At 44.1% G+C, this 17,816-nt stretch overlaps 1 pseudogene; it reads left to right on the forward strand.

The window, feature by feature from the left end:
- LOC111962124 (transcription factor SOX-6-like) overlaps positions 1-17,816 on the forward strand; it is a 98,020-nt pseudogene that overhangs the window by 21,373 nt on the left and 58,831 nt on the right.

Consider the following 17,816-nt stretch of genomic DNA (forward strand, 5'->3'; position numbering starts at 1 on the left):
CCCCATAATGAAGAGGGATCTCTGCTGTAATGATCTGTGGCAGAGTGCCTTAACTACATCAAGCCACAGGATGCCCAGTAGCCTTTTCCACAGCTTGGCAGTTGGCCAAATGATCATATGGTCCTTTTGATAGACCTCATCCAGTCCCCCACACACCTCCCTGGAGTACCTGAGGTAGACCAGAACTCCCTCAAATACACCAAACATGTTTGTCTTTTTTTGAAACAACAGTTTTTTTTACCAAAGACATTTTGTATCCCCCAATTGTCAAAGAGTAGCAGGCCTCCAATTCAGGATGTGGCATAAAATACACAACGTATAGTGGTTCAGAGTTTGTTTTAAAGAGCGGGAGGCTGTAACAGTGTCTGTGAGTGGGTTTGATAATCGCCCCCCATTACAGATGATATATAATGAACCAGCTGCTTGTGTGACGTTCTTGTCAGCTATTCTCTCTCTGTGCGTCCGGATGTCTTTCCAAGCCCCTCGGATGTCTTTCCAAGCCCCTCGGATTCTCCCTGTTCGGATACGTCGACAGCGGTGGGGGCCCGTGGGCAGACATACTAGGTCGGCCTCTCACTCTCGAAAGCACTCAGCTGTCGACCCCAGCAAGAACACCCCCCCCCCCCCCCCCCCCCCCACCTCTTCTACCCCCTGTGAATCCAACCACTCCCACCCCAACCTCCTGTTACCCTATGCCCCCCCCCCCACAACAACACTTCTATTGTGTCTCCGCCTCACATGGTGTTGGGGATAGGTTTTCCTCAAATCACGACTAAAGTGCAAACCGAATCCAATGGACTTTTTGGATGAGTGCGGAGGGGTGAGGCATTCTGAAACATGACAGGGGTGAGACGTTCTCTTTCTTTTGAATTGTATTTGCACTGAGAGACTTCAGGTGTGATAAGCAAGTACTCTGGTCCTCTGGTAGCTCAGTTGGTAGCACAGGAGGTTGGTGGCACCTTAATTGGGGAGGACGGGCTCATTGACTTGTGCGGAATGAGTGGAACGGTATCAAATACATTGGGGGGAAAAAAAGGTTTTGCTCCGTTCCCAGGACTACCCGTACGTCAAATGTATGCACGCATGAATGTAAGTCGCTTAGGATACAAGCGTCTGCTTGTATACAGTCGGGTCCGAAATGATTGACACCCTTGACACCCATTTTTATCAAGGTTGTCAAATCATTTTGGACCCCACTGTATAAGTCGAGGCTGGGTTATAAGTTGACGGTTAAAAGCGTAGTATTAAGTTTCTTCATACTATAATTGGGCCACTGTACAACTGACGCCGGGACTGTCACACAAATAACTGAGGTCTACCCAGAACAGGATGAAGTTCGTTCACTGGGGTTCGACTTTACAGGAGGTTCAGCGAGAAATGTACTGTACAGTATTAGAACAGATTTGCCTCTGTCGTGTAGACTATGGACTCATGTCAGCTCCATACAAAACATTTCTATCTGCAACTGCCAATGTAGCCGCACCCAACGGGAGGAAGCACAGCAGCCGTTTTACTCCAGGAAACTGTGTGCGTGTCCCAATTCCCCACATTTCTACTTTTCTGGGCACTTTTTCACTTCCCTTCATATACCAAATCCAACGGGTTTCAAGTGCGTACTTCGGGAGAACGAATTGGAACATGAAGAGAGTGGAAGTGAGAATGGCTATGTGGTGGAAGCTTGTGGGTCAGATGCTGGTCAGTTGATCAGGTCATACAGGCTAGTATGCTGCTACCCCCTTCAACCAGCCACCATACACCCTCTCTGAAGGAGCAGCTTGCAGGCATTCTCCAACCATGGCCAACGTTTGGACCAGGGTGAAGTTCACCCAAGATGCTGATCCTGGATCAGTTTTGTATTTTTCCCACTAATGGTTAAGGTTAGGATTGGGGATGGCTAGCTGACCCTAGAGCTGTACCTAGGAGAAACTTCACCCTGGAGCCCGTGGCTGGCAGCTAGAACAAGAGAGAGAGGCAGAGCAGGTGTCATCTGACAGATGAAAATAGTGTCTCTGTAATGGACACGGCGCTAACACACACAACACACATCTGACTCGGACTCTAATGGTTTTACAGCACTGAGCTCTTGTAGTGGCTAGCTGGCTTCAGTACACACATTTACTTGAATCCTTAGGCTACTTGTGTGTGTGAGACAGAACAGAGCTGTGTGTGAAGTTTGGTTGCTATAGGTTTTGTGGCTGTATCTCGGGGGGAGCACTTGTGTGTGTGTGTGTGCGCGTGTTTGTGTGTGCGTGTACTGTATGTTAGTGACTGCTGTATGTGCTAAAGAGAGGATCTCTCCTTTCCTCTCTGGCCTCTCTTGTGTTTGGACATATGTTGAGTTTTATTTCACTCTGACGTAAATCCTCCTGGCCAGCTGTTCAGCCCAGCTGCTCTCTCTCTCTCTCTCTCTCTCTCTCTCTCTCTCTCTCTCTCTCTCTCTCTCTCTCTCTCTCTCTCTCTTCTCCTTCTCTCCTTTCAACCCTCCCTCCCTCCCCTCCCCCTTTTCTCTCTCTCTCTCTCTCTCTCTCTCTCTCTCTCTCTCTCTCTGCCTCTCACTTCACTCTCTGTCCTCTCGCTTTACTCTCGCTCTCTCTCGTTCTCTCGTTCTCTCCAACTGCAGTGCAACATTGGGTACTGACCCCCCCCCCCTTCTGAACTAGGTATAGTGCATGTGTCTGATCCGCCCTCCTAAATACGAAGTGGACTAACAGTAGATGGTAGCTGAGCGAACGTTGTAAATTCGTTGCTCTACCCACTCCATTTGCTGTGGGCGGGAAGAAGAGTTGATATTGCTCATTCGTGTATATTGATTGATTTAGACTTGGGTGGGGGATCTCGATGGTTCTCTTATTTAAGCTTCAATGCTGTAGGTATCATGCATTAACCATTGGGAGGATAAAAAGAAAACGAACCTTAAATTAGCGTTTAGGACAACTGCATGCGTGCGTGCGTGCGTGTTTGCGTGCGTGAGAGAAAGCAAGGGAAAGAGAGAGGAGAGATATCATTCTTATCTTTCCAAGTGGTGACCTCATGCTAGGCTACTGTAGACAGTACAGGCTCGACTCCTAAACTCCTGGCAGTGTCCTCCCTCCATGACTGTTGACGCTTGCCTGCCGCACAACATTACACGCCTGGGGTTTCTGTTAAACACCATAAACACTTGCTTTTGGCACAACGCTGAGYCAGCCAGGTGATAAAAAGTCTGTTTACACCAAACACAATCTCTGATACTTGGCTGGCTGGCTGGTCTCCACAGATTTACAATGACAGCGTTGTCTGTGTGGTTTAGCACCCAATAGAAGCACCGTGGGGCTTTCCTCCCACCTTATTCTCCTCTTTCTTCTCCTCCTCTTTCTCCTCTTCTCGCCCCACTCACTCCTCTCCTTTCTCTTCGTCCTCTTCCCTTCTACTCTCCCTCTTCAATCCCCTCCTTTTTCCTCTTCTCCCTCTCTCCCCTTCTCCCTCACTTCTCTGGACCTTGTTCACAAGTCGTTCATCATTTGAATATCCCCTCTATTAGGGGAAGGAGAGTGAGTGTGGAATTTTTATCCAGTCCCCAATCTAAACAGCACTTGATCCCCATTCTGAAGGGTTAAGAAAGGAGGGAGAGATAGAGACCCATCTAGGCTTAAACACATCATTTCCTCCTCTCTTCTCCTCTCCATTCCTCTGCCTCTTGCTCTTCCTTCCTCCTTCTCTTTTCAGATGTGTTTATCAGTTTGAGGGTTATACATCGTGGATAACCGTCACACACACATGCGTGTGCATGTAATGTACACACTGTAAAACTTCTCCCTTTCAATGTACAGCATTATACTGGCACCAGAGTTGCCAGCTCAATACTGTAATGCTGTAAACGTACAGTGACATTCTCCCTAGTGCTGAGCGATTAACCACACTTTCGGTTTTTAAACAACTGGTTGGCCTAAGTCGGTTAAATTATTTGAATTCCTTTTCTTTTTCTTGTGAGCTCAATGCGCAAATTGCAGTTTCTCTAAAGATAAATCAGATCCCGCCTGAGCTGGGCGATGTAGTAGGGAGTTGTAGTTTTCAGCAGGCAAATATTATACATAGTTTATTGGATCAAATGTGGTAATTGACTACAATGACCATAATCCTTTGCAAATCTACTTTTTTTACGCCTGTTATGGAGGAGACAGAAGAATGCACAATCGTGAGGGGATATAGAAAGCAGCTGTTGCTTCGTGAGCTATCTCTACCTGAAAATACATGATCTAAGTGATTGATAGTTGGTATTCAGCAGTCATAAAAGTATCCCCTATTTACTTTGAAGTACTACAAAATATAGAGATGCGATGACTTGGAATTCAATTATAAAGTCATCAAATAAAACAACTGTTATATACACAACTGAAATATTTTATTAAAGTAATGTGAATCAATGATGGTCAATAAGTGAGTAATGGGCAGTCACTACCATCATGGGACTTTTTTTTGTGTTACAGCATTCAACCCAAATAATCAAAACCGAAATCAGGGATTATGTTTTAATAATAGAAGCGGAACCGAAACCGACTTTAAAAAGCACTAATCGCTCAGCACTACTGAAATCAAAATGTAAGAAAAAATTACATTTGTACATAAAATGTATTTATTCAAATTGGTAACAACATGAACAACAAATTAAACAACAGAATTGACAATAGAAGTATAAACAGTTAACACATATGTAACCAAATAAGAGCATCGTTACAACACGAATTTAAAAAAGATATTGTGTGGGGGAGAGAGAGACAAAGCGAGAGAGGGAGTTGAAATTGGGATTGGGTACAATCCTACATCTTTGCTCTCCCCATTCAGTAGATTCTATCATGGTGACATCTCGATGGCTACCAATATTAGTTATTTATTATGTAGGCTGTTTTCCTACTTGAAATATAATATAAACAATTGGCCATTTTACTAGCTACTGCCAGCGACACTGTGTTACAGCTGCCCAGTGTGGCAAGCACCTTAGGTCGGCAGGCACCTCAATACGACACCGGTGCACTGGTCATTAGCATCGACTTTAGTGGCTTGCGAGTAGTTTAACGGCCCATGGCTTGGTTCATGTGTAGAATGCGTCCCGTCAATCTGGGGGAAAAAACGTTGCAGCAGTAATAATATGGGTAATATCTTTTGAACTGCTAGAAACAAGCCATTTTCTCTGTAGTAATGGTAAAAACATAACGCTCACGAATCTGCGCTCAATTTATTCTCTATGGCACTAAGAGGTGTATCTAAAAGCTTATCATCACAACGATCATTATCTTCTTCTTTTTTCTAGGTCTCACAGCGAGATGTTTACGAGCAGACTGAAATGGCTTGTATCAACTTGCGCTAGCTATCTCAAATGTTAGCCATCTAGCTAGGTTAGCTAAGAAAACATGCAGTAATTCAACGTTGGCTAGCAATAAAGAGACGTATAAACAAGTCAAGGTACCTACCCACCAGCTGCTGAAAATATGCCGTTTCAAGAAGATATTTACAAAAATAGTCTGAGCTTCATGTGTCACCTAACAGCATGAGGTTGGTGCCTGAAACTGATCATTTGAATCTACAGTAGGCATAAGCTGTAATTTTTTACAAGATTCTTCCAATTACAGTTAATAACAGTACTTTTCAGCATTGTTCCCATAATATAGTGCTATCTACAGCATTAATGCTGTAAAACAACATGTACAGCATTTTACTGTGCATTTTACAGTGTTTTACTGTTGAGATTACAGAACAATCTTACAGTGCAGGTATGCACACACAAACACGCACGTTTCCCTCGTACAGCGTCGGATGTACGAGGGACGGATGTAGAGTAGAATTATTAGATTGTATTTTATTCCCTAAGTGAGTCAATAAATCCTCCCTCTAATTCTATTTTATGCGAAGCCTAGCAGACTGTGTGTGTTTCTCTCATAGTGAGGGAAAGACATTCAGTTTTGGAAATTCCCTGTTTTGAGTATACAGGGTGGGAAAGGCTTTTGGAATTACATTTTGAAAACCTCTTTTGTAAGCGTTTACGTTCCGCTGCTGTTTGTTATGGGCTGCAAATGGCACCCTATTCCCTGGTCAAAAGGAGTGAACTATGTAGGGAATAGAGCACCATTTGGGACACATCCATTGCCTCCCTTTGTTGACCGTTGTTCGTATTGATCCTGTGCAGCATGAACTTATTCACAATAATCATAATCCAGTGTAAACATGCTAGGCTTTAATGGGACTGAATGAGGGTATGACTCAAATGGTACCCTATTCCCTATATAGTGCAATTTTTTGTTTTTGTTTACCAAGGCCCATAGGGCTCCAGTCAAAAGTAGTGAACTACATAGGGAATAGGGTGCCATTTGAGACACAGTCTGAGTAAGTTGTGTTCCCCCGACAAGGGCCTCATGACCACAATAGCCTACACGCACAAACCTCTCAAACCAAACATTAAGCCATTCACAATGCTCATATGCTTATGAATGCTGGTCCTTTTGTTAGGATCAAGTCTCACAAATGAGCCATTGTCCACTTAACAATGTATTATCTAGAAAGCCTTTTGGGGTTTTTTGAAAACTGGAAGCGAAAAATGCCATCCTGACTGCTAGACTTCTCCGATCTCACTGAGGAATGAAACTGTTCTCATGGGGTTTACGACTGTGATAGGACCTCTGGAAGATAGACTCATGCACACAGATACACAAAAGCATGTATCCACGAACACACAAGACAGTCACACACACACACACACACAAGCCTCTTAGGGGTTATGTCGGGTGAAAAGTTTAAAACTGGGTGCATCGAGATGAAGGCTAAGCACAATATTCTTGTCTTGCCTCAGAGAAACAAAAAAGTCCCATTGAAAGATTCAGTGTGGTGTATTAGTTCCCATTGCGTTCTGCTTAGGGTATAACATGTGCCTTGTTTGAAAGAACCAAGTTACTGACTTGTGTGTTCCTCTCTCCTTCCGTAGAGTCTACCTGTGTGGAGACACTTCTGTCCAGGGACTGGAAAGACAGGAGGGACAGACTGAATTCCAGCGAGCTCCTAGGTGAGGTCAAAGGTGAGACAGCTGTTATTCACGGGCTGCGTCCCAATAATATCTCCTTTCTCCTGAAATGTGCACTCGTTCACTACTTCCGACAATTCTAAAAGCATTGGATGGTGGAGGTATGGACAAGTGGGTGATGGTACTGGTAGGTCAGAGTTTAATGAATGGAATGGTGGTGTGATATATTGTATATCTTAAATGTATACCTACATTCAGATATGCACTGAACAAAAATAGAAATGCAACATGCAACAATTTCAAAGATTTTACTGAGTTACAGTTTATATGAGGAAATCAATCCATTGAAAAAAATGTATTAGGCCCTAATCTATGGATTTCACATGCCTGGGAATACAGATATGCATCTGTTGGTCACAGATACCTTTAAAAAAGAGGTAGGGGCGTGGATCAGAAAACCAGTCAGTATCTGGTGTGATCGCCATTTGCCTCATGCAGCGCGACACATCTCCTTTGCATTGAGTTAATCAGGCTGTTGATTGTGGCTTGTGGAATGTTGTCCTACTCCTCTTCAATGGCTGTGCGAAGTTCCTGGATATTGGCGGGAACTGGAACACGCTGTCGTACACGTTGATCCAGAGCACCCCAAACATGCTCAATGGGTGACATATCTGGTGAGTATGCAGGCCATGGAAGAACTGGGACATCTTCAGCTTCCAGGAATTGTGTACAGATCCTTGTGACATGGGGCTGTGCATTATCATGCTGAAACAGGAGGTGATGGTGGTGGATGAATTGTACTACAATGGGCCTCAGGATCTCGTCACGGTATCTCTGTGCATTCAAATGACATCGATAAAATGCAATTGTGTTCGTTGTCCGTAGCTTATGCCTGCCCATACCATAACTTGACCGTCACCATGGGGCACTCTGTTCACAACGTTTACATCAGCAAACCGCTCGCCCACATGATTCCATCTGCCCGGTACAGTTGAAACTGAGATTCATCTGTGAAGAGCAACGTTCTCATTTAACGTGTCTAGAACATTAATATGTTATGTCCTGATAACATTGTAACCACGTTCTGGGTAAGTTCTATTTGACATTAAGGCAATGGTATATTGGAAACATTCCTTGCACAACACAGGAACATTCCTATGAAAACGTTAGTTAATGACCTAATGAGATATATGGGAACGTTCTCTAAAGCTGTGAGATAATAATGAGCCGTTACGAAATGGTCAACTAAAGTCGTCAGGATGTTGTGTCACGGTCCCCTGGAAGTTTTTTTCCACTTCCCACTTTGTCCCGGGGACGTCACCTGATGGTTGCAAAAAACTATCTCCCCGCCCAATTTTTTTTTTGGTCATGGTCACCCTAGTTTGATTACCTATCACCTTTTGTTACTTGTTGCTAAGCCAATCAAAGCCCTGATTGGTGAAACACTGATCCAGTCACAGCTCCTTGTATCTTGGCAATGCTTGGGACACCCACAGTGCTTTTAACATACATATTTGACCCACGATGACATTGTGTATGTTTATTCATACAGTAATTATTATTTAACATGTACTCACATGGGATTCAAACACACAACCTCTTGCTTCACAGTGTTGCGATTTTCCTGCTAGGCCACCATGTCAATTAATGATTTCAGCTGCAGGCCTATTCCTACACTTTGCAGTTCAAAGTGCATTCTCAGCTCTGTTAAAAATACACTGAAGAAAAACTATGATGTTTATCACAGTGACTCGGGAATAACATTAAAACGGAATAATATGCCCCACCAATATTAGACAACTAACATGAAAACCCTCATTTAAATTTCTGAAATAGGTCAGATTAGAGAATAGTCAGATTAACTGGTTACTAAAATAGCAGTGCAGTTGGCACTCTTTTGCTGAGTGCAGAGATGCATTATAGGTAATGAATGTGTAGGGGACTTATGAAATTCTACAGTGTTTGTGGCGCAGCAGAAAGATCAGTATACCCCCAAATCCAGAGGTTGTGAAATCTAATCCCTGTTGGGCTGATATTGAAAATCAGTACTAAGTGATCATGCCAAATGTAATCATATTGTCATTGATGAAATATTTCTACACAGTTTTAGCTGAACAGTTTACCACTAACATTTAAACACCCATACCATTTAATTACTTTGCTTGTAATGGTTTGGGACACATGTGACCATCACGTGACAAAACCAACAGGGGACCATGACACAATGTCCAAAGAATGTCCTAAAAACATCCTCTGCAACCAACTGCAAACTATACAAAACCTCCCAAGAACGTTCAGGGGTCCTTCAGGAAACTTTTACAAATACAATATAATGTAAGAACGTCTTATCAAGACAGAAGATTTCTCTTCTTGCTTAGTGAAAGCTGTTACCAGTGTGCATGTATTTATCCATATATAGGGAAACAGTCTATCCACACACTCTGGTATTTCTCACAATTGGTTGAGCAGTAAACCTTTTCCTGTCCAGGTTGTAATTGTAACTTTGAGTACATGTTCAAAAAAGCTCTCCACTTTCTGTTTGTATGCGTCAGCAATAACTTTTACGAGCCTATAAATGAGGTGGGGTAAATGTACTTGGTATTTTTTTGGTATTGGTATTTTATTAGACGTTTTATTAGACTTTAGTGTATCTTTTGACGTTATCGATCATAGTCGGCTGATGGGAAAACGTATGTGTTATGACTTTACATCCCTTGCCATATTGTGAATAAAAGTTACCTGTCTAACAGAACACAGAGGGTGTTCTTTAATGGAAGCCTGTCCAACATAATCCAGGTAGAATCAGGAATTCCCCAGGGCAGCTGTCCAGGCCCCTTACTTTTTTCAATCTCACTAATGACATGCCACTGGCCTTGAGTAAAGCCAGTGTGTCTATGTATGCGAATGACTCAATACTATACACGTCAGCTACTACAGCGAGTGAAAACACTGCAACACTTAACAAAGAGCTGCAGTTGGTTTCAGAATGGGTGGCAAGGAATAAGTTAGTCCTAAATATAAAAAAAAACTAAAAGCATTGTATTTGGGACAAATCATTCACTAAACCATAAACCTCAACTAAATCTTGTAATAAATCATGTGGAAATTGAGCAAGTTGAAGTGACTGAACTGCTTGGAGTAACCCTGGATTGTAAACTGTCATGGTCAAAACATGTTGATACAACAGTAGTTAAGATGAGAAGAAGTCTGTCCATAAAAAAGCACTGCTCTACCTTCTTAACAACACTATCAACAAAGCAGGTTCTACAGGCCCTAGGTTTGTTGCACCTGGACTACCGTTCAGTCGTGGTCAGGTGCTACAAAGAGATACCTCGGAAAATTACAATTGGCTTAGAACAGGGCAGCACGGTGTAACGACTCTCCTCCTCCTCTTCATCCGAAGAGGAGGAGCAGGGATTAAACCAAGGTGCAGCGGGTTGTGAATACATATAGATTTATTTGCTGACGAAGACGAACACAAAAACTTATACTTGCATAAACTACAAAACAACAAACGACGTTAAACAGACCTGAACTGGTGAACATAAAAAACAATGCACTCATGAACAGGAAAGAACGAACGAGAGACGAGACAGTACCGTGTGGTGCAATAAACACAGACACAGCGACAACCACCCACGACAAACAATGTGAAACAACCTCCCTATGTATGTCTCTCAATCAGAGGAAAACGAAAACACCTGCCTACTGATTGGAGCCACAGCATAAACTGACACTTAACATAGAACAAACACAGACTGCCCACCAATCTCACGTCCTGACCCACTAAAACACAATACAAAAGGAAACAAACGGTCAGGAACGACCACCCCCCCCTCCCCTTAAGGTGCGAACTCCGGACGCACCATAAAAAAGTCATAGGGGGGGTGGGTGGCATCTGTCACGCGGCGGCGCGTCTGGCGCAGGACTGGATCCCATCCCACCATAATAAATCCCGCTTCTGTGGCTCCTCACGTGGCGACCTCGCCACCGACCTTGGAATGGGAACCCTAGCACATGGGTCCGCTGGATTTAGGCAGACCCCGGACTGAGGGACGGCAGCTCGGACTAGGGACAACACCGACATGGCTGGCGGATCCTGGCTGGCTGGCTCTGGCGGATCCTGGCTAGCTGGCTCTGGCTGGTCTGGCTGACGGCTCTGGCTGGGTCCTGGCTGGACGGCTCTGGCTGGTCCTGGCTGGACGGCTCTGGCTGTCCTGGTGGAGCTCTGGCTGGTCCTGGCGGAAGCTCGGCTGCTGGCGAAGGCTCTGGCTGAGCCGTTGGCGAGCTCTGGCTGATCCGGTCTGGCGGAAGGCTCTGGCTGATCGGTCTGGCGGAAGCTCTGGCTGATCGGCTCTGGCGGAGGTCTGGCTGATACGCTTGGCGAAGGCTGCTATCGGTCTGGCCGGAGTCTTGGTATCCGCGTGCGGAAGGCTCTAGCGAGCTCCTGTCTGGCGGACGGCTCTGTAGGCTTTGGCAGACGGCAGTTCAGGCGCCGTTGGGCAGACGGACAGTTCAGGCGCCGCTGGGCAGACGGGCAGTTCAGGCGCCGCTGGGCAGACGGGCAGTTCAGGCGCCGCTTGGCAGATGGGCAGTTCAGGCGCCGCTGGGCAGACGGGCAGTTCAGCGCCGCGTGGCGCCGCTGGCAGATGGGCACACCTGTAGGGGGGAGACGGAGAGACAGCCTGGTGCGTGGCTGCCACAGGACCCACCAGGCTGGAGAGACCTACAGGAGGCTTGATGTTACGAGGCACCTGAAGGAGGCGGCTGGGGGATACTGGAGCTCTGGTGCGCAGCCTTGCACCAATCCCCCAGGCTGGAATACACCAGCCCGTACCCTCCAGAGTAGGCAGGCACAGGTTGAACCGGGCTGTGGATGAGCACTGGAGATCTAGTGCCTACTACGGCGACTTCTCTCTTAGGCTCCACTACACATGCCCGGTACGAGCGGAGACGTAGGATAGACGCACTGCACCCCTCCAGCGCTCCGGAGACACAGCACGCAGAGCCGGCGCAGTACCCTGGACCGAAACTGCGTACCGGAGACCAGACGCGCTGAGCAGGCACAATACGCCCCGGCTGGATGCCCACACTCACATGACACTTTCGGGGGGTGCTCTATAGCGCACCGGGCTATGGGCACGCACTGCGGACACCGTCGCTTAACCGCATAACACGGTGCCCTGACCAGTGACGCGATGCTTATTATAAGCACGAGGAGTGCGCTCAGGTCTGCTACCTGGCTTAGCCACACTCCTCTCTAGCCCCCCCCAAAAAAAATTTCTGGGGTTGCCTCTCGTACCTGTCCCGCTCGCGTGCTGCCTCCTCATATCGCCGCCGCTCAGCTTTCGCTTCCTCCAGCTCAGCTTTGGGGCGGCGATACTCCCCAGCCTGTGCCAGGTCCTTCTCGCGTTCAATCGTCCTCCCAAGTCCACAAGTCCTGGGATTCTGCGGTTGCTGTCCTTTTCCCGCTGCTTGGTTTCTGGTAATTTGGGTGGGTAGGTTCTTAAAAACAGCTCTACCTCCTCCTCTTCATCCGAAGAGGAGGAGCAGGGATTAAACCAAGGTGCAGCGGGTTGTGAATACATATAGATTTATTTGCTGACGAAGACGAACACAAAAACTTATACTTGCATAAACTACAAAACAACAAACGACGTTAAACAGACCTGAACTGGTGAACATAAAAAACAATGCACTCATGAACAGGAAAGAACGAACGAGAGACGAGACAGTACCGTGTGGTGCAATAAACACAGACACAGCGACAACCACCCACGACAAACAATGTGAAACAACCTCCCTATGTATGTCTCTCAATCAGAGGAAAACGAAAACACCTGCCTCTGATTGAGAGCCATACAAGGTCAATTAAACCTGACACTTAACATAGAACAAACACAGACTGCCCACCCATCTCACGTCCTGACCCACTAAACACAACAATACAAAAGGAAAACAAGGTCAGGAACGTGACACACGGCTGGCCCTTAAATGTACACGGACAGCTAACATTAATAATATGTATGTAAATTTCTCATGGCTCAAATTGGAAGAGAGATTGAATTCATCACTACTTGTTTTTGTAAGAAGTGTTGACATGCTGAATGCACCGAAGTGTCTGTTTAAACTACTAGCACACAGCTCGGACACCCATGCATACTCCACAAGACATGCCACCAAAGGTCTCTTCACAACCCCCAAGTCAAGAACAGACTGTGGGAGGCACACAATATTACATAAAGCCATGGCTACATGGAAGCACCTGCCGATATGACTGGGCAATAATCAAGATGAGATAAAACTAGAGCCTGCGGGACTTGCTTTCTGGAGTGTGGTGTCAAATAAGCAGAGCATCTCTTTATGACGGACATACCTCTCCCCATCTTTACAATCATCGAATCAATATGTTTTGACCATGACAGTTTACAATCCAAAGTTATGTAGGCTTCTCAACTTGCTCAGCAGCCACATTATGCATGATCAGATTCATCTGAGTTCTAGAATTTAGGAAACGATTTGTACCAAATACAATTGTTTTAGAGATGTTCAGGACTAGTTTATTACTGGCCACCCATTCTAAAACTATCTCCAACTCTTTGTTTAGGGTTGCAGAGATTTCACTAACTGTGGTTTCTGATATGTATAGTGTTGAATCATCAACATCCACAAGCTTTGTTTTAATGCTAGTGGTTGGTCATTAGTAAAAATAGTAAAGAGTAGAGGGCCAAGAGAGCGCCCCTGCGGTACACCAGACTTTACATGTTTAACATTAGAGAAGCTTCCATTAAAGAAAAATCCTCTGTGTTCTATTAGATAGACAGGTCTAAATCCACAATATGGCAGAGGTTGAAAAGTCATAACACAAGTCAAGTCAATAATTTCAAAGGTTGCATTACAGCTCCCACAATCTTCTTATTATCCATTTCTTTCAACCAATCATCAGTAATTTGTGTCAGTGAAGTACATATGTGCCCTTCTCTATAAGCATGCGGAAAGAGAAATAGCATTGTATCTGGTCAAACAAATAAAAAATGTAAAGTTTGCTAAGAGTCGGCAGTAAGCTGATTGGTCGGCTGTTAGAATGAAAGGATGCTTTACCATTCTCGGGTAGCGGAATTACTTTGGCTTCCCTCCAGGTCTGAGGATAAAAAAAAAAAACTCATTTTTTACAAGATTGATTAAAGATGTAAAAAATAGCAGTAGCAATATAGTCTGCTACCATCCTCAGTAGCTTGCTATCTAAATTGTCAATACCTCACCGACACTCAAATTACAAAATTCATTATTAGGTATTTTATGCATGAATATGATGACTCACAGTTTATTGTGCCATTTCTTTCCTAAATTTGCCTACTTTGCCAATGAAATAGTAATTACAGTAATTGTCAACAAAAGGTTTTTGTGATAAATGAGCCATCTGATTCAATGAATGATGGAGTTGAATTAGTCTTTCTGCCCATCATTTCATTTAAACTATTCCAAAGATTTTTTCCATCATACTTTATAAAATGTATCTTGGTTTCATAATACAATTTTTTATTCATTTAAAAAAAAATGTGTCACATCGTTTCTCAATTTCACAGTAAGTTTGCCAATCAGATGTGCAGCAAGACTTTTTCACTACTCCTTTTGCCTCGTCCCCCTCAACCATACAGCTTTTCAATTCTTCATCAATCCACGGGGCCTTTACAGTTCTAACAGTCAGTTTCTTAATAGGTGCATGCTTATTAATAACAGGAAGAAACAATTTCATAAATGCACCAAGTGCAGCATCTGGATGCCCCTCATTACACACATCAGACCAACAAATATTTTTTTACATTTTCAACATAGGAATCAGTGCAAAACATTTTGCATGATCTCTTATACGCTATTGTAGGCCGAGCCTTTGTAACTTAGTCTTTTCTAGATATGGCCACTATATTATGGACTGTACATCCAATGGGTATGGATACAGCTTTGGAGCAGAGTTCTGCAGCATTGGTAAAAATGTGATTAATACACGTGGATGATAAAGTGAAAGTATAGTTCCTGTGCTGTTTAATCACCCTGGTAGGTTGATTAATAATCTGAACCAGATTGCAGGCACTGGTTACAGTGTACAGCTTCCCCTTGAGCGGACAGCTTGATGAAAAGCAGTCCATATTCAGGTCACCCAGAAAATAGATCGCTCTGTTAACATCACACACATTATCAAGCATTGCACATATGTTATCCAGTTAAGGAATGTTAGCACATGGTGGCCTATAGCAGTACTCCAATAGTTGAGGCTTTAGATGTTTTTATTATTATTTATTTTTTATTTCAACTAGCCTATACAACCAGGTAGGCTAGTTGAGAACAAGTTCTCATTTACAACTGCGACCTGGCCAAGATAAAGCAAAGCAGTGCGACACAAACAACAACACAGAGTTACACATGGAATAAACAAACATACAGTCAATAACAAAATAGAGAAAAAAGTCTATATACAGTGCGTGCAAATGAGGTAAGATAAGGGAGGTGAGGCAATAAATAGGCCATAGTGGCAAAATAATTACAATTTAGCAATTAAACACTGGAGTGATAAGTGCAGAAGATGAATGTGCAAGTAGAGATACTGGGGTGCAAAGGAGCTAAATAATAAGTAACAGTATGGGGATGAGGTAGTTGGATGGGCTATTTACAGATGGGCTATGTACAGGTGCAGTGATCTGTGAGCTGCTCTGACAGCTGGTGCTTAAAGTTAGTGAGGGAGATATGGGTCTCCAGCTTCAGTGATTTTTGCAATTTGTTCCAGTCATTGGCAGCAGAGAACTGGAAGGAAAGGCGGCCAAAGGAGGAATTGGCTTTGGGGGTGACCAGTGAAATATACCTGCTGGAGCGCGTGCTGTGGGTGGGTGCTGCTATGGTGACCAGTGAGCTGAGATAAGGCGGGGCTTTACCTAGCAAAGACTTATGGATGACCTGGAGCCAGTGGGTTTGGCGACGAATATGAAGCGAGGGCCAGCCAACGAGAGCATACAGGTCGCAGTGGTGAGTAGTATATGTGGCTTTGGTGACAAAACGGATGGCTCGGTGATAGACTGCATCCAATTTGCTGAGTAGAGTGTTGTAGGTTATTTTGTAAATGACATCACCGAAGTCAAGGATCGGCAGGATAGTCAGTTTTACGAGGGTATGTTTGGCAGCATGAGTGAAGGATGCTTTGTTGCGAAATAGGAAGCCGATTCTAGATTTAATTTTGGATTGGAGATGCTTAATGTGGCTAATTACCAAGGCTAATTACTCTGCCGATAAGAATGTGGTGATTGACAGAGTCGAAAGCCTTGGCCAGGTCGATGAATACAGCTGCAGAGTATTGTCTCTTATCAATGGCGGTTATGATATCGTTTAGGACCTTGAGTGTGGCTGAGGTGCACCCATGACCAGCTTGGAAACCAGATTTCATAGCGGAGAAGGTACGGTGCGATTTGAAATGGTCGGTGATCTATTTGTTAACTTGGCTTTCGAAGACCTTAGAAAGGCAGGGTAGGATAGATATAGGTCTATAACAGTTTAGGTCTAGAGTGTCTACCCCTTTGAAGAGGGGGATGACCGGGGCAGCTTTCCAATCTTTGGGGATCTCAGACGAAACGAAAGAGAGGTTGAACAAGCTAGTAATAGGGGTTGCAACAATTTCGGCTGATCATTTTAGAAAGAGAGGGTCCAGATTGTCTAGCCCTGCTGATTTGTAGATGAAGCAGGTGAACCTGCAAACCCAACACTTCAACACCTTTATACATGAGATCCTCTCTAAGCTTTACAGGAATATGGCTCTGAATATATACAGCAACACCTCCCCCATGGGCATTCCTGTCTCTTCTGTAGATGTTATATCCTTCTATTGCTACTGCTTTTTCATCAAATTAATTATCTAAGTGAGTCTCAGAGATGGCCAATATATGAACGTTATCTGATGTTAGCAAGGTATTTAATGAACTTTATTTCTAAATCTACATAATCTACAGTAATTAATTAATTAATTAATATGGGTTATTTTTATCCCATTCCTGTGTAGCTTATCAGAGATAGACATAATATGGAGGGAAACGAACAAACAAAGAATGAAAAGAACGTTGTTCAGATAATAGTCAATCAAGCACTCGTGAGTGTCAGTTGGTGTATGTGATGGTTTGTGTGTGATGTGGGACTGAAGCTTGGCCCTCTCACTTGGTCTGATATGCAAAGAAAGCAAATCTGAGCACGGGGCTAGGAAAGCTAAACGATTTTAGCGTGTCGTGTTCAATTCAAACTCACGTTCATTGTGAAGATTCAGATCATGAAGTACTAGCTTGTGAATATACACAGGTGGAGGAGCGATACGTAGAATTGCACACAGGCCCGTTTAAGCGGACGGGATCTACTTTAGGGGTTGAAAACTTGAATAGCATATCAATTATGCTTTTTCTCTCTCTCTCTCTTTCTCACACACACAGACATACAGACAAACACACCCTCAAATACAACACAGATATATTGACCCCTACAAACACACACACAGGCACACACACAGAGAGTGAAAATGCATCATCGTCCTTTAGTTGGCGAGGCACAAGGTCTACGTATTAAGACCCACAGCATGTTGATGGATAAATCAAAAAAGTGCTTTAGTGCAGTTATAGGTTAACATCCATTCTATACATGCTTATAGGATTGGCTGTGAGGCTGTGCATTGTATGAAAGCTGACTTACAGAGATGACAATATGTTTTACAGAGTGTTTTATAGTTTTACAGAGTGTTTTATACACACACACACACACACACACACACACACACACACACACACACACACACACACACACA

This window comes from Salvelinus sp. IW2-2015, linkage group LG4q.1:29 (genome assembly GCF_002910315.2).
Source record: "Salvelinus sp. IW2-2015 linkage group LG4q.1:29, ASM291031v2, whole genome shotgun sequence".
Taxonomy (NCBI): Eukaryota; Metazoa; Chordata; class Actinopteri; order Salmoniformes; family Salmonidae; genus Salvelinus; species Salvelinus sp. IW2-2015.